Source organism: Muntiacus reevesi, chromosome 4, assembly GCF_963930625.1.
Source record: "Muntiacus reevesi chromosome 4, mMunRee1.1, whole genome shotgun sequence".
Classification (NCBI taxonomy): domain Eukaryota; kingdom Metazoa; phylum Chordata; class Mammalia; order Artiodactyla; family Cervidae; genus Muntiacus; species Muntiacus reevesi.
This window is the reverse complement of record NC_089252.1, coordinates 41,326,004-41,346,729: the sequence shown is the minus strand read 5'-3', so window position 1 is coordinate 41,346,729 and position 20,726 is coordinate 41,326,004. Positions and strand designations below refer to the sequence as shown.

At 51.8% G+C, this 20,726-nt stretch overlaps 1 protein-coding gene across 1 annotated transcript in view; it reads right to left on the bottom strand.

Moving 5' to 3' along the window:
* LDLRAD4 (low density lipoprotein receptor class A domain containing 4) overlaps positions 1-12,796 on the bottom strand; it is a 153,628-nt gene extending 140,832 nt beyond the window's left edge. The window contains 1 exon segment of the mRNA XM_065932631.1: positions 12,300-12,796. The gene's annotated coding sequence lies outside the window, so the exon portion shown is untranslated.
* Between the last annotated feature and the right edge of the window lie 7,930 nt (positions 12,797-20,726).

Genomic DNA, 20,726 nt, shown 5'->3' with positions numbered 1-20,726 from the left:
CTTTCTCTACTTTGAACTTTTCCTGATCCCAAGGACAGAAGAAAACAGCTGAGAACCAAGGTTATAACAGACACTTGGTCTAAAGGGGAAAATCTCTACCTACGATGATTTCAAGAACACTAGCAAATCTGATGATCTTCCACAGTTGGATTAATTTGCCTGAAACAGATAACTTTTCATTCACCAGCAGTTTATTCGGCAAGTGGGTTAAACTGGGAGAGAGGGAGAAAGAACGAGAGCAGGTCATTCAAGGGAAAACAGTCAATGTAGTTAATGTAGATGAGGAAGCACCTGGGGGTGAGGCGGGGTGGTGTAGAGTTGAGCTGCGCCAGCCCCACCTCCGGCCCTAGCCTGGGCTGTGTGCTTCAGCCTTTCTGATAGGTAGTACCGTCTGTTCACGCAGAGGCCTGGCCTGACCCCTGGGGACTGTGGTGGGACCCCCAGCGCCCCACCCCTCCCCCGCCCAGGAGTGGCTGTCCTGCTGCATCCTGGCTCCGGCCTGTGCCCCCTGGGTCCTGTGCTCCCCGGGTCCTATGCTCGCTGTCCTGGGCAGCAGAGGAAATGGGGACAGGCTCTGGGCAGGACACCCAACCGAGGCCTGAGTGAAGTGAGTGACGGATGCACAGCCCTGGGGAGAGGTCTCAGTAGCAACCACAAAGCCCTGGGGGTGGAGCTGGACAGTGGGGAGCCCCAGGGGACAGCAGTCATGCCCCCAGTCTGGGCACAGCAGCCCAATCACCAGGCCTGGTTCACTCAGCTGAAACCAGACTATGGGGAAGGGAGGTGAGTGGCTGGTCAGAGACCCCTGCATGAGCCCAGGGGAGGGACACACGCTGAGCTACTTGTGACGGAGACAAGTGACCAGATGGAGGGCAGATTCTGAAGGCAGAACAAGCCCCTCAGGGGGGAGGGGGAGTCCCTGGGAGCTCCTGGCTGTGTGTCTGAATCACTGGGCAGAGAGGGGGGATCAGGACACGGCTCTAGTCACAGGCTTGGGGAGGACCGCTGGCCAGTCAGGCCTGAGTGTGGAGTCAGGGGCGAAGGCCTCCACGTAAATACAGAGCCCCTTTCAATCCACGCGACGGAATTCTACGCTTTCCAGGCATGGGTTGGAGGCTCAGTAGTCAGAAACCTTCCCCACTGACAGAGGGCCAGGCCCCTCAGACATGGCCAGACCCCCAGGCCATGTCACCGATTACCCAACCACGTCTCATCATGAGGAGGCTGTCAATAAAACCTCGCCAGTGACAAAGAACCACAGAAAGGAAGCTCAGGTAAGGGGTGCTCAGTCCCCCCACCAGCTCACCAACCACCTGCCCCTCCTCGCCATAGTCCCCACTCCAACAACAGCAGAGAACATCCCAGCAACACAGAAGACAAGCACTCTGCTCAGCAAGGAGGAACCATTTCCCTACACTGCCCTTCAGGGTCGGGCCACCCCCAAATGCCACTGACCCTCCAAGATAGGTACTGATTCGCAGCGCAAGAGGGCAGAAAGCACTTCCTTTGCACCAAAACCTCCAAGGGTCACCTAGCCCACACTGGCGGTTTAGTGGATGCCCAAGCAGGGGACACAAGGGACCCTTTGGCCTCTGCCTCCATCACCAGCTCAGGACACACCTGGATTTGGGGAGAAACAGCACCTCTGGGGCCTGCAAAGGAGACAGCAGAATGCCACAGAGCAAGCCTGACTCTGCTCGTGGTCCAAGAAGGCGAAGGGACACATGGTGGCCACAGAAGAGGAGAACCCGAGGAGGAGGAGCTGCCAAGGTCGAGGCGCAGGGGTGGCCAGGCACCGTGAGAGCTGGGGCAACCTGATGTCACCAGACAGGGCCCCCCCACCCCCAGCGGCTCAAACACTCCTTTGTTAAAAGGGGAGGCAAACCGGCAGTAACCCACACCCACAGCTGAACAGACAGACACCAAGACAGCAGCATCCAAGCCACAAGGGGAAAACCAGCCGGTCTGAAGGACACAGGACAAACAGGGGGACGTCAGCTCCATCGTGACCACCAGGTGACACTCCAGGTGTGCCCTGAGGACCTGCTGTGATTTAAGTGCCACAGAGGGCTGCCGGCACAGCGTCCTCTAACAAGGGTGGTGAGAGCACTGTCCCGCGGACCCTGCCGCACCCCACGTCTCTTTCTGCACAACAACAGGGAAATGATCATTCAGATCAGCCCTCAAGTTGCCTTGTGCTTCTGAATTTGACTAGCATTTGCCCTAACCTCCCAAAATTATGCCTGTCCAGACAGCAAGCTGCAAAGCCTGGGTTCCTTCAGAAAACCACCCACCGTGAGGCCTAGATGACTGCAGGGCGCCTCTTCCCATCAGGTTTTGTACATTAAAATAAACTGTGATCTGAATCCCATATTCAGCTAACAGCTGCATTAGAAATTAATTACATTTCCACGTACATCTCATTCTTTGTTCCTTAAAGCCAAGGATCATGAGATTAAATACTGTCTCTGAAGAGCTTGAAAAAGTTACATGTGTTTTGCAAACAGAAGCCACTACTGTCACCATGTGAAAGTGACAAGCCTAACTTCCTGGTATGAGCTGTTTGGAGTACCAACATATAAGCATTTTGTGAAACGTGAACAAGTTCCAAGTCTTGAAGCCCTGAGTTGGGGACAGAGCCTCCAGGGCAAACAACCAGGTGTGAAAACAAGTGGAAGGCAGGTGTCCCCACAGCCCCAGTTTACCATCACTGCTGGCTGATTTGGTTTTCACCAAAGATGGGCAGAAGCTCCGCGAGAGACTCAGTCTGCAGACCTCCACCCAGCGCCATGAAGTTAGAACCACCGAACTCTCCACCTCCAACAAGTACCGTGCCTCCCGCCTCCGAGTCCCACCTCCACTCACACTCGTCCCCTGAGCCCCCTCCTCCCTCTACCATGCAGGTCACCTCACGGATCAACTGCCACTTCCTCCCAGCACCTGTGTCCCCTCCCCAGCAACGCCGTCCACCAACAGCCATGCGCAGACTGGATCTGACCCTTGAAGCTCGACCACCACACACATTCTGCACTGGCAGGATCCGACCCAGGCTTGCTCCGCTAGTGTTTCCCTGTGCTCTCCCCCTCCACCAGGTGCAGCAGAGCCGGAAATGCAGGAGCCACGCAGTCACTGTGGACCTGCCCTCCTGCCACAGCTCCCTGGACATGCGGTCCCACGGCCAACAGTGGCCCCGACTGTTCACACACATCCCGCTGTGAGCAAGAGTGTGCAGCAGACCTATAACCCACACACTGGCCGTGAGAGCGGAGCCCGTGCTCACAGCGCACGGAGGTCACGCTCAGGTCTGCGCCGTCCAGACTCAGAATTCAGGGTTCTGGGGGCCCGGGACAGAGGCCCCTCTCCCTTCCATTCACCCTGCAAACCACTGTCCGGCCCACCTCCCAGCCAAAAGCCAGCCTCTCCCTGAAGTCTCCCCCTGGTTGTCCGGTGCAGACCAAGCACTCAGACATCGCGGGGCCCCACGGAGCAGAGGAGAGGGAGGGCGCGTAGAGCGGCCAGCGGTCAGAGCTGCAAGCCAGCAGCCTCGCCCCTGCCCCCGGTACACACTCCTCCCAGACTTACAGCTCAGACCCGGAGCGTGGTCACAGCGGCCGCTTCCGGTGCCCAGACTCAGGCTCCTGGGTCTCCGGTCCGGGGGCAGGAGCGGAATCCCCACCGCACAGGCTGCGCGCGTGCCCCAGATATTCGGTTCACTGGAAGCAGCCGCGCTTCATCGAGGCTCACTGAGGCTGGACTCTTCCAGCTGGTCTGCGTGAGCTTTATACCTCGTTTGATCCCCTTGGAACCTAAGAAGCAGGCAGACGGCTGTTTTAGGGAAGGGCAAGGGCACGGCCGGCAGCAGAGGAAAGCAACCTCCTCACCGCCAAACTTCCCTCCATACTATGCGGTGATGCGTCCCTCATGCGGCTCCGGCCGACACTGGAGCCCGGGGGCCCCCGCGGAAGCCGCTCGCTCAGGCACATAAGTGAGTCCCGATTCCTAAACTCCAGAAAGTGAGCCACGTCAGAACAGGAAAAGGGTGAACATTCATGCTCCATGCTCCATGCTCAGCACAAGGGAGTCCATCAAATAACATATGCTCCAAGCCACAGAGGGGCCAGCTTCACTTATCGGAAACAAAGGCTATCATTTCTCTGGACTAAATTGACTACCTAACTGACACAGTGAAGACTGTGTGTATATACTTGCTATTTTCACATTACTCTTCAGATGAAAATAAATAAATCCCAGGACCTCTGGTTTGGAAGTAAAAGACTGGTGCTCATATTTAAATACCAGTAGGATGGAAGCTCAGTTCTGAAGGCTTCAGTGTTTATCTTAAGATCCCAAGTCACAGAAATACAATCGCCCAGCCAAGCCGCCCAACTTAGCCACCCTTGAAATCACGCTGAATTCTGTCCAAAAGGCCCTCCTTTCCAACTGAGGAGCGGCCAGCCCCACACACAGGGACCATCAGCCTGGTCAGTGAACTGCTGGTACTAACTCCTCAAGACCCCACAGGGCTGCTCCCCCAGCCACCCCCGCCCCCCACAGTCAGAGAGCTGGGTGGCCACCAGCTAGCCCTCTCACTTCCTGGGGTCCTCTGGCTCGCTACATCTCCAAGGCCTCATCTGGCCCCCTCCCCAGGCCTTGTCCAGGGTGCGTCTCCACCTGGAAAGTGGGGTGTGGCTCCCCATGTGGCCAGCGGGGTGGGGGTGGGGGTGCCAAGCAGTCAAGACAACAGCCAAGGGGGCTCCCACAGGCTGTGCCCAGAGGGCCGCAGTCACCCACTAGAGCATCAGCGCCCAGTGGGCCTGTGGCCTTTGCTGTCCGCTCACTGGGCTCACCTGCCAGCGCTCCCAAGCACCCACACCTGCCCCCACACCACTGCACGAAGGTGCCTGAGACCAGAGCAAGCTCGCGGGGGCCCAATTACCCCAAGACGCAGGTGTCATGACTTGCACCCTCCTGATGGTCCCAACCTTTCAACCAAACAGGCTGCCTTTGGAGGAAAACAAAACGGGCTTCAGTTAACTGCGACGTACTGAGATGGTTTCCCTTGTCTGGGGCTTCCAGAGCGGCTAGCACTGACACCCTCTGGAGTCTGCACTCAGGACGGGCTCCTGCCTTGTCTGGAAGCAGAAATCTGCAGAAGTGTAGCGAGAGGGGCCATGGCGAGGCCCCCAACCCCACAGAGGACACCCAGGCCAGAGGTCTAGCATCAGCCATCAAGTGAAACAGTAAGAAGATGAGTTTCATGCTGGCATCCTTGGGGGAAAGACCAAGGAAGAGTCTGATCTCAGAAAGCAAGGACTGAGAGCGAATAGGATGACTGAGGGGGATGTCACTCAGGTCCTCAGGTACCTGCTAACGGAGCCACCCCAGCCCTGGCCTCCTCCCTCCACCCCCAAGTCCACACTGCCTACCCCCCGCCCCGGTTAGGGTGAGGGGGTCAGGGAAAGGTCAGACACGGTCTTTGGCCATAAAATCCCTAATTTTCTCTTTAAAATGTATTATTAGACTGTTTACTGCCCTTAACCTGTCTGCCTAAGTTTAATTTGAATTTAAAATAGTACAAAGGTTTTATCCCCCCGTGTGAAGCACCCACTAACATCACTGCATCTGCCCACAGCAAAGCCCTGATGACAGCAAACTCTCTTCACCTGTGGGTCACCGGATGCTACACTGATTTTCACAACAGAAGGATAGGATGGAGAATTTAAACATACCATTTCATTGCCAAACTTGCAAAGATCTTTTTTTAAAACTATATTCAGCACTGGCAAGGCTGCAGTCACCCCCATGTCTGTGTGCAGTGTCCCATCCTTTCTGGGGGCCCCTCTGAAAGTTCTCACACCCACCAGCTCCTCCTTGAGGAATCTGTCCAGAGGATGTAACCGGAATGTAACCGGAATGTCTGGTGCAGAATTATTTATAATACGGAAAACTGCCAGCAGACTCAGTGTCCCAAAACAGGCTTAAGAAAATAACAATATAACCACAGGGTGGAATTTAATACTCATCAGCAGTGGTATTTTTGGAGAATATTTAAATTACATGAAAATATGTTCAGGACAGAATGTTAAAGTTTATAAAAAGTATGTAAGTTCAAGGCATGATTTTATAATCAATAAATAAGCCTGGAAAGAATCTACAAAACTGTTAATAGAGGTCATCTTTACAGGTAGTGAAGTTACAGGTAATTTTAGTCATTATTATTTTCTTCTTGTTTTTTAATCAGGGAAAAAAAAGGATTTCAGAGACTAGGTCTGTGACGCTGATTTCAGTCAGGCCTGAAAGAATCTCTGGAATAAAAAGTCAGGTTCAAACGAAGTGTGGAGTCTGGTCTAGGGCCCTTGGGCCCCCCATCACCTGACAGGAGGAACAGACAGGAACTCCTCCAGACAGGCGTGGCCTCCACCACAAATGGATACCCATCCACCCCCATCCCAGGGACCACACTAGACTGAGGCCCAACAGTGCCCACAGCTTGTAGGCACCACAGTACCTTCGTGGGGAACAGTACCACCCAGCCACTCAGGGGTATGAAAGGTCTAGTCCCGCCTTCGGCCTCGGAAAAGTCTACCAAGGGCTGGGGGTCATCCTGCAGGCTCCGGACACCCGCACCTCCTGGGGTCTCACTTCAGGCCCCATAAGCTCAAACAGTTGGGTCTATCCAGGATGGACACAAGAACTGCACGCAGACACGTGTGGTTGATTAACCCAACCCCCTACAAGGCACGACAGAGAATCTGAGAGCTGTGATTATCTTTTTGCTTCACCCCACATCTGGGGACCGGCTGAGTTCTGCTGCACAGCGAGGGCCTGGGCCACCTCAGCCCAGCCCGAAGGCTTTGGGGGCCAGGAAAATAGAACCGGCCCCCAACAAACCCAGCCAGAGAACATCAGAGAGGCAGTCCCATGGGAGCCCCACCCAACCCCAATTCTCAAAGCTGAGGCTGTGACCACAGGAGGACAGGCATAGGAGCTGGGATTACAGATGAGGGGTGGGGAGAGACACCCCAGTTGGTCCAGTGGCTAGGACTCCACGCTCCAATGCAATCAATCATGGAACCAGATCCCACCTGCCACAACTAAGACCTGGTGCAGCCAAATAAATAAATAAGAAATATTTTTTAAAAAAAGAAAGAAGAGTAAGGCTAGGAGGAGAGGCGTGAGTTGGATCCATAGAGGAAGGCAGGCAGGAAGGAGGAGCACTGGGCCCTGCTCCACTCTGACTGCCAAGACTGGTCCCCAAAGAAGGCACAGCGTTTCTTCACTCCAGCATCTCAGGCCTTCTTGCTGCCTGTGTGCCTGTGGGGGGTTGAGGGATGGCAGTGCCCATATCCTAGGGCTGCTAGGGGATGAAACCAGCTAACAGGAGCTCTCAGGACGCTAAGGACGGCCTGGCACCGAGGCGCTGCTGCCTCCCCCACCACTTTGACCCCTGGCTGCGGGAGCCCTTCCAAGCACAGCCTGGCCGCCGCCTTCAGAACAGGGGATTTCACTCTGGAAATTCCCTCTCAACTGTGTGCGGAGGCTGCTGGCCCCAGGGCCACTGACCAGCCACCAGGGGTCCAGCCATTCCTGGGGAACCAAGGAGGCAGCACTGGGAGCCTGCACTCTGCAATCCCAGGAGCAGGGCCACACCCCACCATATGGATAGGATAGGGGTGGGGAGATTAGACAGAGCAGCCTTCCTTTGAAGAGAAAGTCTGGGTCCATTTAGGGACCGTGTGGCTCACACGCACCCAGTTCTCAGCCAGGCCAGGCCTTGGATCCCGTCTGCACAGAGAAGGTCCTGCGAGTCCTTTGGCAGAGTCCTGACTTAGGAGCTGGCTTTGTAATACGAGCAGTGTCCCCACCAACTAGAGCAAGTCCATTAAGTTCATTACACCTGTCACGCTGCCAGCTGACTCTCCACATGCCAGGGATGAAAGTACACTGTGCCTAAGGAGTGCCACCAGCCCCCTCCCCGCGGCAGCTCGCACCCTTATCTCGGGCAACTGATTCTCAACGTCTGCAAGCTGCAGAAACAATGCAGCCGTAAACCTGGCTTCGAGACACCTCAGGACCTGAGCGGCTAAGAACGCAGTTCAATGTCATCGGAAGCTGGACCCCGGGAGGAAGATGAGGAATCCTGTCCTCTGATGCGAAGGAGGAGAGTCGTGCGGCCCGGAGGTGCCCGCGAGGCAAAGCGTCACCGGGTCAGAAAAAATACAGAGCTGCTCCCCGGCTCCTGCCGCCCTGCAGCCCTGCCGAAAATAAAAGCAAGAGACACACCCTTCTTCCTTCCAAAGCAAGTCGAAGAATTCCAGGCAGCGGGCGGAGGCTGTTCACGCACCCCCACGCACCCCACGCACTGCAGAGCCTGCAGGCTCCCGGTGCCTGGCCCCGCCCACCGCTCGCAGACAGCGGTAATTTCTTTTCCCCTGTCATATAACATTAGCAATCTGTCTGGAGCTTGGCAAGCACCAACTTGCACTGTCATATAAACTGTCTGACAAACTTAAAGTTTTATAAACGCTTTGCTTTTCCAGGAGACAATAAAGCATCATTACAAAAAAAAGTTGTCATCTCCTTTTCTGTTCCTTTTCTCTCTTCCTCTTCCAAAATAAAGACCGGGTTTGGGGGGTGGGAGGAAGAATGAGAAAACAGAAAGCCAACCACAAAAGAACTCCCGCAAACAGAAAGGATCCCTCACCAGGATCCTTAACCTTGAAAGTCTCCACACTTTTCCAATGCCAAGTGAACGAGCGGATAAATTAATGGGGGAGGGGCAGCACCACGGCTGTGGGTCTTGAGGGGTGCAGAACAAAATCTGCAAAACAAAAGTACGGTCATTAAAAATGAATAAAGGGTGTGGACAGCAGCCCCCACCCGCTTCTGCTCTTGGGGATTTGAGCCAGACACTCCGCGTCCTCATTAAGTGGTGTCTGGCAGGCTGCCGGGTTTTAGTGGGTTCTGGGAATGCCAATATATTAACCAGAGGACTCTTTGCAAACCCTTTAGAGTTTTTATTCTAGAAAAGTCAACCATTTGGCACAGAGCAGCCTTATTTTTGTCCGGGAAAGCTCTCCGCTGCCAATCAAGGGAGAAATTATAGCTATGTTCTTCGTAATTTCCAAGACTTATCTGGAAAACAAGCTTGGGGGAAAGAAAAGTTCTTACAAAAACAGCTTAAAAGGCCAAAGTACCATTTTTAGTGGAAATTCAAAGAAAAGCAATCCATACGCAAATCACATGGATAGGACACAACACAAGCATTATTTTCACATCCTCCTATGGTAGCGAGAAAAACAGTATTACTTTGAATTACAAACCCAATTATTTCTACAGCAATTAAAACAGGTGCTCACTTGTGTCGCCTACTTGACTTGCCTAAAAATGAAACTAATAATGTCACCAAAATTTCCCTAAGATGTGGCAAGTCTCATGGCCTAAAGTTTCAGATGGAGGCAGAAGCTATACATTGCTATTAAAAACTGAAGTTTTACTTTCCTTCACACCCAGGGTACAAGGTCACAGTATAACTCCAGACTAACACATACCATGAAGGCAGAAAGTCACTCTGACATCAGAAGACTGGCTTTCCGGAGAATGTCCTGAGACCTCTAAAAGTAGGGGGTGGAAGCAGGGACAGAGGGCCACTGGGGGGCACTCCACACCATTCTGCACTGCTCACATTTAACGGCCATAATCCATATGAAGTGCATCAACTGTTTCTAAAAATTTTCCAGCTTAACATGGAAAGATCATTTCATTTCTTTCTTCTGTATTAACTCTCACCTCAAAGAACAGACCTCACAGCAACCATAAGCCCAGACACAGAAGAAAGAGGAAAAGAAACTTGCAAGGGCCACCAGGAAGACCCAGCAGTCATGGGTGCCACTGACCATGCCCCACGCCCTGAGTACCTCCTGCCCAGACCATGAGGGTGACTGCACAGGAATCCAGACAAGTTCAGGGGTCTCTGCTGGACCACAGGCCAGGAACCACAGAGCCCAGGATGCTAAGTCACTGTCACTTCCCTAGGCTCCCCTGTCCGGCTGGGAGGTGCCCCTCCAGCAGCCCCAAGGAACAGCTGATCGCATCCCACAAGCCACTGGCCGCTCTGCCAGGCCGCTAAGTCAACCGTGACTGCAGCCCAGGACTGTAAACACCTCTGCAGGCGGGTGGATACTGCTCTCAGGGCCAGGCAAGAAAACTATTCTTAGAGCACTGTCAGCAATCTGGGGGGTGGGGGGTGGGGGAGTGGGGGGGTAATGAAATTTGTCTGTGTATGTATATACTCTGGCAAGTGGGGGCAGGAGACTCTGACTCTCAAATGATAGGCCACCAAACTGGCACGAAATCCTTTAGTAAACAGGTGCCACAGGCCAGGTTTCCTCTGCAAGACTGTGGTCATGCAAACAGTTCCAGAGAGGATTCGAGAGACAGCCCTAAAAGCCTGCTGGGGGCAGTTTTCTCCATCGTATATACAAGCCTCCACCAACTAGAAGACTCCACCAACAGCCAAGACTCTTCCAGGGTAACAGCAAAATATGAAGAAATTGGGGGCGGGGGCAGGGGGTGGGCAGCTTTTAAAACAAGGGAGGAAGGCAGCTCCAAGTCTGCAGCAGCAAATCCCTCACTGGCATTTACAGTCTCAGCCCTATTTCCTAACAGTGTGTTCAATGTCAATAGCAAAGGGAAGCTCTTAAAATAATTAAGCTCTAAAAGATCATGAGGAATATACCCCATGTTCCAAAAAGCACTTCTTTGCAAGGACCATTAAAGGGCGCCCATCCAAGGGTTGACAGGAAGCCAAATATTATAATTCAATACATGTACATGGATAAGATCCACTCCTTCGCCCATGGAATGACTCAAATTTGACATTACGACCCTTCACTGAACATAAAGAACATGTTCCAATATTACTGTGCAGAGTCCAAGGGCAGCTGTGCAGAGGAGACAGCACACACAGTAAAAGCCCTGGAAAGACTAAACTCTCCTATGAAAACGCAGACCTGACTGGACAACCCCGGCAGTTTCTCCGTGCAGGGTCACCAGAACCATTGTGCCACTCCAGGGGACACGGACTGGAGATCACCCTTAGGGTCAGCCCAACAGGCAGAAGAGCCATTTTCAAAGGAATCTTCCCTTTAAAGGAAGAGATGCACCAATCTTCAGGCCAGCCACCTCCACTGCAAGAAGCCTATTAACAGCAGCTCCAGGGACCAGCTCCGTGCAGCTCACTTCCCTCGTCCCACAATGCCCACACACAGTAGGGCATCCAAAAATACTCATCACAGTCATAACCCACATTTAGAACACAACACCGAACTACAAGCCAGGGGTCCAGAGATGTGAAGCTGCCAAAGTAATAGAGAAAGAGAAGAAAATAGATGGGACACAGAGGAAGAGAAATAAGCAAATCAAAAATATCCAATTTCAACTAATTAAAAGAGTCTACGGGGAAAACAAAACTTAAGCTATTGAATCCACTGCACTCACGGACACTCCTGCGTCTGGTGAGTTTCCGGCTGTGCCAACCCGCCACGGTTCACTCGGCAAGCGGCCCCGAACCCCTACCTTCTCCAGGTGCCCCCCACCTGTCGCGGTCCTCGTTGTCTTCCTAAACCCCCTCGCCCCCCGCCTCATCGGAAGTCTCCTCCTTTTCCAATTAGGAAAAAAGTTTAAAACCAAGCTGATGCCCTGGGGGCCGGCACGGCGAGCGGCCCGGCACCCAGCTTACCCGGCGCGCCCAGCCCCAGGCAGCCGGCGAGGTCCCGGGTGGCATCCCGCGCTAGGCGCCCCGCAGACCGCACGACAAAGCGGGGCAGCCGGGCTGGGTGCTCGTCGCTTCCTGTTTATTCCGCCGCGAGGGTCACAGAAATCCTGCCCACGCCCGCTTTTTTTTCGGGCTCGGGGCGCAGTCTAAGGGCCAGCGGCGCCCGGACCAGCGGGAGCCCCTGCAGCCCCTGCCCGGCGCAGCGCGCGCAACACCCGGAAGCGCGGGGTCCAGGGTCCTCCGGCCCCGCAAACTCGGGTAGGTCCCGCACAACCTGCCCGCGGACCCCGCCTCCCCCACCGCGCCGCGGCGGCGCACAACCGCGCGGGGCACCAGGAAGCCGACGGCTCGGTGGGGGCCGCCGTCCCGCGCCCGCCCCCGGGAGCGCCGGGCGCCGCAGTGCCCAGCGCGACCCTGGAGAGGGCACCGACGGCGGGGATCGAGGACATCCCGTTCCAGCGTCCCGTCCTCCCGCCCGCGCCCCGAACTTCGCCAGACGCCGCAGCACCCGGTCAGCCTTTACCTGCGGCCGCGGCTTTGGAGTGAGGCGGCGAGCCCCCGGGGTCGACGGGGGAGGGCGGGATGCTTTAAGGGCCCGGATCGGCCAGGGCTCCCCGCGCTCCCCGCCCCCTTCCACGCTCCCGGGAAGCGCAGTCGGCCTGGCGGCGGCGGCTCCTCCTCGATCCGCAGGGGATCCCCGGCCTCGCTGGCCGGTCCGCAACGCCGGGTGGGGAAGCGGGAGACAGTGCCGTCTCCGCCTCCGCGCCGTCTGTCTCCCGCCGGCCCGCTCGCCGCGGCCGCGTCTGCCTCGCGGTCCCCCGGCCTCTCCACCCTCCCCATCCCCCTCCAAGCGGGACCGGCGGCGGCCAGGCTGGGCGGGGGCGGGGTGGGCTGTCCGGACCCCGAGCGGGCAGCGCCGACCTCCGCGGACCGCGGCCACTGAGCAGGGAGAGCGGGCGGCCAGGCCGCGGGACCCCCGGCTGCGCACGAGGCTCGCCTCGGCCTGGCGGGGCGCGCGCCCACCGCCGGCCGGATGGGGAACTCCATCCCGGAGCCGGAGACGGCGGCGGGGGCCGCGAACGCCCCTGGTAACCTGTTACCCCACACAGGCCCAGACGCACAGTAGGGCTGCAGGATCCTTCTAGGGCTGATAAATCCTCCTGTTCCCCCGGTCAACCCGTTCGCAGACAGAAAGGTCAGATGGATTCTTCCCACGGCAACCCTTTCTCCTTGGAGGGCCTACATTTCTCCTCCTCTGAAGGCCTTTGGGACTTGAACTCCATCTGAGTGCGGACAGCATAGCTGCTGTCTTTCAGAAGTACCAGCTTTCACACCCACTAAGCTGACCCGTGTTTGACCGAGATTTGGTTATTGCCACAGCACCCAGGCATTTTAACCCAGCTTTATTACAGCCACCAAAATTAGCCACTCACCTAGAGTCAGACATCCTGGACTGTGAAGTCAAGTGGGCCTTAGGAAACATTATTAGGAACTAAGCTAGTGGAGGTGATGGAACTCTAGCTGAGCTGTTTCAAATCCTAAAAGACGTTGCTGTGAAAGAGCTGCAATCAATATACGGACAAATTTAGAAAACTCAGCAGTAGCCACAGGACTGGAAAAGGTCCGTTTTCATTCCAATCCCAAAGATGGGCAATGCCAAAGAATGTACAAACTACTGCACAATTGCATTCATTTCACATGCTAGCAAAGTAATGCTCAAAATTCTCCAAGCTAGGCTTCAACAGTACATGAACTGAGAACTTCCAGATGTTCAAGCTGGATTTAGAAAAGGCAGAGGAACCAGAGATCAAATTGCCAACATCTGCTGGATCATAGAAAAAGCAAGGGAATTCCAGAAAAACACCTACTTCTGCTTCATTGACCTACACGAAAGCCTTCGACTTTGTAGATCACAACAAACTGTGGAGAATTCTTAAAGGGGTAGGAACACCAGACCACCTTACCTGCCTCCTCAGAAACCTGTGTGCAGGTCAAGAAGCAACAGTTAGAACTAGACATGAAACAACAGACTGGTTCCAAATTGGGATAGGAGTACGTCAAGGCTGTATATTGTCACTCTGCTTATTTAACTTCTATGCAGAGTACATTAAGCGAAATGCCAAACTGGATGAAGCACAAGCTGGAAACAAGATTGCCAGGAGAATTACCAATAACCTAAGATGCACAGATGATATCACCCTTATGGCAGAAAGCAAAGAGGAACTAAAGAGCCTCCTGATGAAGGTGAAAGAGGAGAGTGAAAAAGCTGGCTTAAAACTCAACATTCAGAAAACTAAGATCATGGCATCTGGTTCCATCACTTTATGGCAAATAGATGGAGAAACAATGGAGACTGTGGCAGAATTTATTTTCTTGGATTCCTAAATCACTGTATATGGTGACTGCAACCATAAAATTAAAAGATGCTTGCTCCTTGGAAGAAAAGCTATGATGAACCTAGACAGCATATTAAAAAGCAGAGACATCACTTTACCAACAAAGGTCCATATAGTCAAAGCCATGGTTTTTCCAGTAGTCATGTACAGATGTGAAAGTTGGACCATAAAGAAGGCTGAGCCCTGAAGAATTGAGGCTTTCGAACTGTAGTGCTGCAGAAATCGCTTGAGAATCTCTTGGACAGCAAGGAGATCAAACTAGTCAATCCTTAAAGAAATCAACCCTGAATATTCATTGGAAGGACTGATGCTGAAGCTGAAGCTCCAGTCTTTTGGCCACCTGATACAAAGAACTGACTCATTGGAAAAGACCTGATGCTGGAAAAGACTGAGGGCAGAAGGAGAAGGGGACCAACAGAGAATGAGATGGTTGAATGGCATCACCAACTCAAGGGACATGAGTTTGAGCAAACTCCGTGAAGTGAAGACAGTGAAGGATAAGGAATCCTGGCATGCTGCAGTTCATGGTATCACAAAGAGCTAGACATGACTTAGTGACTGAACAACAACTGCCAAAGTTAAACCCTGTGGACATATCAAAATATACCAACCTGGGATTTCAGGCAGGGTCTAACAGAGGGGTAGCTAATTAGAACAGCTCATTTTCAATGTCTCCACCCCCTGCCAAAAGTTGACCAGTTCATACTTCATAATATCAGAGAAAGGAATCTTTTGAAATCTACAATAATTGACCAGTGACTTTATAGTTAGTGAAATGTTAGCTTAATTCAACGTCCTTTAAAAAGTCCTCAGCAGTCCTCAACCAAGATGGTAACTTCCGGGTAGATGCTGATCAGTGCTCATAGGTGATACCGTTTAACTTTCAGTTCAGTTCAGTTCAGTTCAGCCGTTTAACATTAACTGCCAGTTATTGGAAGCCATGTGCCAAGCCCTGTACTAGGAACTTCACATAGATTATCTAATTTAATCTTCAGGGTAACTGTGGCAGCTAGAACATCCCCATTTTACAGTTAAGAAAGTTGAGGCTATGAAAGATTAACTTGTCTCTAGACCACAAAATTGTTGTTCAAAGTTGTTGCTAAGTCGTGTCCAACACTTTGCAACCCCATGGACTGCAGCATACCAGCTTCCCTGTCCCTCACCATCCCCTGGAGTTCACCCGAGTTCATGTCCATTGAATCAGTGATGCTATCCAACCATCACATCCTCTGCCAGCAGAGGATGAGACCGCAGAGAGGTGAGTGAAAATCTTGGTAGGCACAGTTGAGGAACTGAACCACACTGCCACCTGCTGGCGGGCTGACATCCCTCGGCTCAGCTCAGCCCAGCTCCTAGTAAGTCCCGGTGGAGAACCCATCTACACCTGTGGGACAGTTTAGACTCTGGTTGCAGGGGGAAACCTCTTTAAATGCCATTGAGCTGAGACGTGTTTAATAGAGGTAATATGAATCTGACAAGCATCTACTGGCTAGCTCGTTAAATGTTCCATGTTAACAACAGCTGTGGGGTTGGAGAAACTGGTCTTGCCCTTCTGAGGTCAACAGAGGAATGGCATTTTCCTTCTAAACCTGACACTGTCCATGGGCAGTGAGGAAAATGTTTTTTCCAAGAACAGGAAACAGTTTGTTCTCCTATTGTGGAATATTTCACTTGTGCATCATTTCCGTGTATATGATTTCATCCTCTTGAGACCTGAATTTTAAATCTTGCCCTCAGCTTTACCTTTTATGAGAATCTTAGTTCATCTTGCTTTCCCTTTTCTTGCAGTCTTCCCTCAGTTATCACTAGAAACTGCAGATCTCTATCTCTATTTCTGAAGAGTAGCTAGGGGAGGAACTCTGTCCTTGTACTTGTTCTGCATTTTAACTGCTTCCTCCCACAGTCCGGCACACACACACTCGTCACAGCAAGGGCAGAACCAGAGGCATCAGACATGTTTGTCCTCTGTAAATCTAGCATGACCCAACCATCCGTCAGCTCATCTGGTGGTCAGTGACCTCTCACCTTCACTTTGAGGGCCCAGGCAGAGGCCAAGAGAGCAGGACTTCATTCTGTTCCAAACAGCGGAGCATGTAAGTCTACTTGACATTCACAAAGGGCTCCGGAGAGATCGAAGGAATGAATGGAGTCTCGTATTGTGATGGACGAGTAAATAATACAGAGGCAAAACCTCACTAAACTGGGTGGAAATCAACTGAAAATGATTTCGAGGAATGAGATGTAGGAAACAATCTTTTTCAGTATAAATCCACTGCAGTTTACCTGGTGTCCATTAAATCTCGACCATACTTAGTCCACAGAAGAAGGTCAGTCATCTGAGGAGGCAAAGACAGAAGTGTAAACATGATTTTAAAAATTATTTAAAAAAAAAAAAAGATTCCGAGGGCCCGAACGAACCACAAGATGAGTGTGAAACAATTCAGTTATTTAACTGTCACGTATAACATTTGAATGAAACTTAAACCATCCAAAAAGATCCACCCCAAATGGAAAAGGATCGAGAGAAGTTTGATAGAGCGCAACTCTGCTTGGAAGTAAGCACCCCCATTCGGACAGGTATACAGGGAAAGGACAGGATGAACTCAGTGCCAGGAGGGAGGCCTCTGTCCCGTGTGTCTTGGCGGCGTCACAGGCATGCTTCCTCATGCCATCTGCACCATCAAACCGTCTCAGTGTCTGGTCTGTAAAATGGACACAATTCCCACCTCATGTGATCTGTGGTGGGTTGGTGACACAACACCACCTCCATGCAAACACCTCCTCTGGGATTTGGCTGCCTCCCACTGTTCCAGGACCTTCAAACTTCACTCCTTGCTCTAGGGGTACAGATTCAAAATCACCAGAGACAAGAAGGAAAATATTCTGCAGGCAACCTCTGCTTCTAGCCTTGTGCAATACTTTCCTTGGGGCAAATGAAAAACATCTGCTCTCTCTCCTTGAAGGGAAGCAGGGAGAAGAAAAGGAAAAATATGGCAGAAAAAGATGTAAACAGTCACCTCAAAGACTGTCCATCCAAACACACTTAGATGTATGGTTTCTGTACATCAGTTATCAAAAGGATGCAACTCCTGCCAGTGGTAAAGTCCAGTCTCCTCTGTCTGTTGAGACCACAGCTCTTTACATCTCTGCCTCCCTTGGTGCCCAAGTGGCCCCTACCCACTTCCCCACATCCAGCAGAGCCCCTCAGGGTGGGCTGACTCCTCCTGGTTTGGTGCCTATTCTCTGCTGCAGTGACCAGCAGCTGGTTGAAAAGTGGCCACTGCAGCCCCACCCTCGCCCACTGCTTTTCGACACATGGTCAGTCAGCTGTGTACAAACAGTTAGTGAGTTGCATTCAACACAGAACCTGGCCCAAAATATCCTCAGTAAATATCAGCTTCCTTCACCCTTTCTCATCCTTACCAGCAGGGACAGCCTCTCTGGTGACTTTGGACTGGGTCAGCTTAGCCACAGGCGGTGGGGTCTGTGCTCCCTGGAATTCCCTTCCTCGGGTTCCAGGTGTTGAAATAACTTTCTGGCCCCAAGATGGGGCTACTCGTGGGGTTCCCGTCAGCACACCAAAACGTAGATGACTTTCATGTCAGTGCTCGTTTGACCAGAAACGCAGGGCATCCAGCCAACAGTCCTCGGACCGCAGCCAGCTCTGGGCCTTCTCGCCCTACAAGCAGGCTACATGGGCCCAGGCCCTCGCAGGCTTCCTCTCTGTCTCGTCTTCGTTCTCTACTCCTGAGAAAGCTTCTTGCCGTCTGCCCCACTTTGCAGGTTGAAAGGTCTGCTTCAGGAAACGTTAACATATTTATCACCTGAACTGTTTTCTTTAGTCTTTCTCAGACGCATGTTAGAAATGCCAGAGAGAGAGTTGTGGGTGATGTGGAAGGAGGCGTTAAGCAGTGGCGGAATCTCCTGAGGATGTGGCGTCCAGGTAGAGGGTAGCTTCATACCCCTGACCTGCTCTCCCCTCATCCTGTCCCCTTGTCTTGGGTCGGGGGTGCACGCACAGCCCCGTGGAGAAGGATGCCAGCATCTTCTGCTGGTCACCTGGGTCATTTAGGCTGAAGGGACAAAAGATGGATGGGGTTTGTTTGCTCTGTGGGCCCAGGGGGCCTGTGAGTACCAGTCTGCCCCCCACCCACCCCTTCACATTCAGTCATACTGCCCGGACCCAAATCAATGCCATTTAGTACGCTGCTCACTACTGCCTGTAGTAAATTTTGGCTCCATATCCCTTTCTAAGATTTTGCTTTTGTGATCCAACCCTGATGATACAGAGCCATGGGCCAGGGTATCTCTGCCCCCCAGCCAGAGGTCAGCTATTTGTGGAGAACAATACCCTCCCAATCTAGCTTCTTTAGGAAAGGTGTTCCCCCAAAACAATCAAACTGCTTGAAAAGATCCTTTACAAAAGAAGATACGAAATAGTCAGCAAACACATGAAAAGGTACTCACTCATTATTGTTGTTCAGTCGCTCAGTAGTGCCTGACTCTGTGTGACTCCATGGACTGTAGCACACCAGGATTCCCTGTTCTTCACTGTCTTCCAGAGTTTGCTCAGATTCATGTCCATTGAGCTAGTGATGCCATCCAACCATCTCATCCTCTGTCACCACCTTCTTCTGCCTTCAATCTTTCCCAGCACCAGGGTTTTTTCCAGTGAGTCAGCTCTTCCCGTCAGGTGGCCAAAGTATTGGAGCTTCAGCTTTAGCGTCAGTCCTTCCAATGAATATTCATAATTGATTTCCTTTAGGTTTGACTGGTTTGATCTTCTTGGTGTCCAAGGGACTCTCAAGTGTCTTCTCCAGCACCACAATTCAAAAGCATCAATTCTTTGATGGTCAGCCTTCTTTATGGTCCAACTCTCACATCTGTACATGACTACTAGAAAAACCATAGCTTTGACCATACAGACCTTTGGTGGCAAAGTGATGTCTCTACTCCTTAGGGAAATGTATATTAAAGCCATAATGAATGGTTTGAAATGACTGCAGAGTTTAATCTAAGGAGAGAAATTAATGGGAAACAAGGTTAACTAAGTTAAGTTCTCCTTCTGACCTCTCAGGCATCAGTAAACTGCTTGGAAAGATTCTTGAGCTAACTTCCCCATGTTCCAGCCATCACTGGGTGTGAGCAGCTGCCCTTATGAGGCCTCAGTCCTGTGAGCACCCAGGACAGAGTGACTGGTAGGCTGAGGCTGAGTGACTGATGGCATATTATTTATAGGATATCCAAGTATCAGTGGGAAATCAAAGTAGAAGTTGGGAATTCTGGTGAAAGTCTCTGATGTACAAGGCAAAGAAATAGGTCAATTATGTTAAAATAATTCTGTGTGGGCTGCCAGCTACTGAGCACAGAGATACCTCTACCAGAAGTTATATATTAATCCTAATTTCATCCTTAAAAGCAAACCTGTCTCACATATATGTAGTGTGTCAAACCACGCAACCACTGTGTTCATGGGCCTGAACCGGGTCCTCCTGCCATGCCATGGCTAAAAGTCAGTTGCTCACAGTGGCTGCCCATGCTGGTTTCTCTAACGCAGGGGCATCACTTTCTCCTCACACACACACACGTAGCATCATGTTACTAGATGAAAAAGCAGTTAAAACCAATAAAATAACTGAATTGCTGCTGAAACCACTGATGTATGCTTGGTCATCTTGGTCATCTCCCAAGCCTGGCCCACAGGAACATTCTTTTAAAGACAGCAGAACACAAGGTAGGCAGGGCCTCTCCTGCAAGTCGACTGATGTGTAAACAGAAAATTGTCTCCAGACACAAGAACGTTCCTCTGCATCCAGGCTTTTATATCTGTGCTGCATATGAACATATTCTGAGACCATATACATACTTATATCGCTTTGTGTGTTTCTAAACTTTATATAAATGTTATTACATGGTACACTTAACCTTTTCACTCATTACACAGTCAAAATTTATTCAAGTTGACATGTAGTTTTAGTTCATTTAACTGGTAATAGTGTTGCACTATGTGACTAGATCTTCTCTTCTTGAGGACATTTAGAGTTCCCATCTTCCCCACTCTTACTCCATTGCAACATGACCATCCTTGCTTATGTCTCCATACAGAGGTGTAAGACTTTTTCTCAGTGTTTAGACACTCAGTACACACATTTAGAATGGGACTGCTGGGTCTTAAGATTTGTTCATATTCAACTTTTGGCTGCTTCTTTTCTAAGCAGAAATTTGATGGAATTGGATTTTTAGTGGCTGTCTGTGTGCCCTGCTACTGGCAACCTCACCTCCTCTTTAGACAATCTTTCATCACGCCTGCTTGCTGGAGACCTTCCCCTCCCACCCCACTCACCAAAGGGGTGACACTTACTCCCACAGGGCTTACGTGTGAGTTGAAGGATGAGGACACAACTGGATGTTCAGTCGAAGGATGTGGACACAACTGGATGTTCAGTCCATAGAAGGGGCACGTCTGCTGGGCCCCAGCTGTGTTCCTGTGCCCAGGCCCCCCATCTGTGTCCAAGCCTATTTCTTTCTCTGGCACTGAGAACATGCAGCAAAAT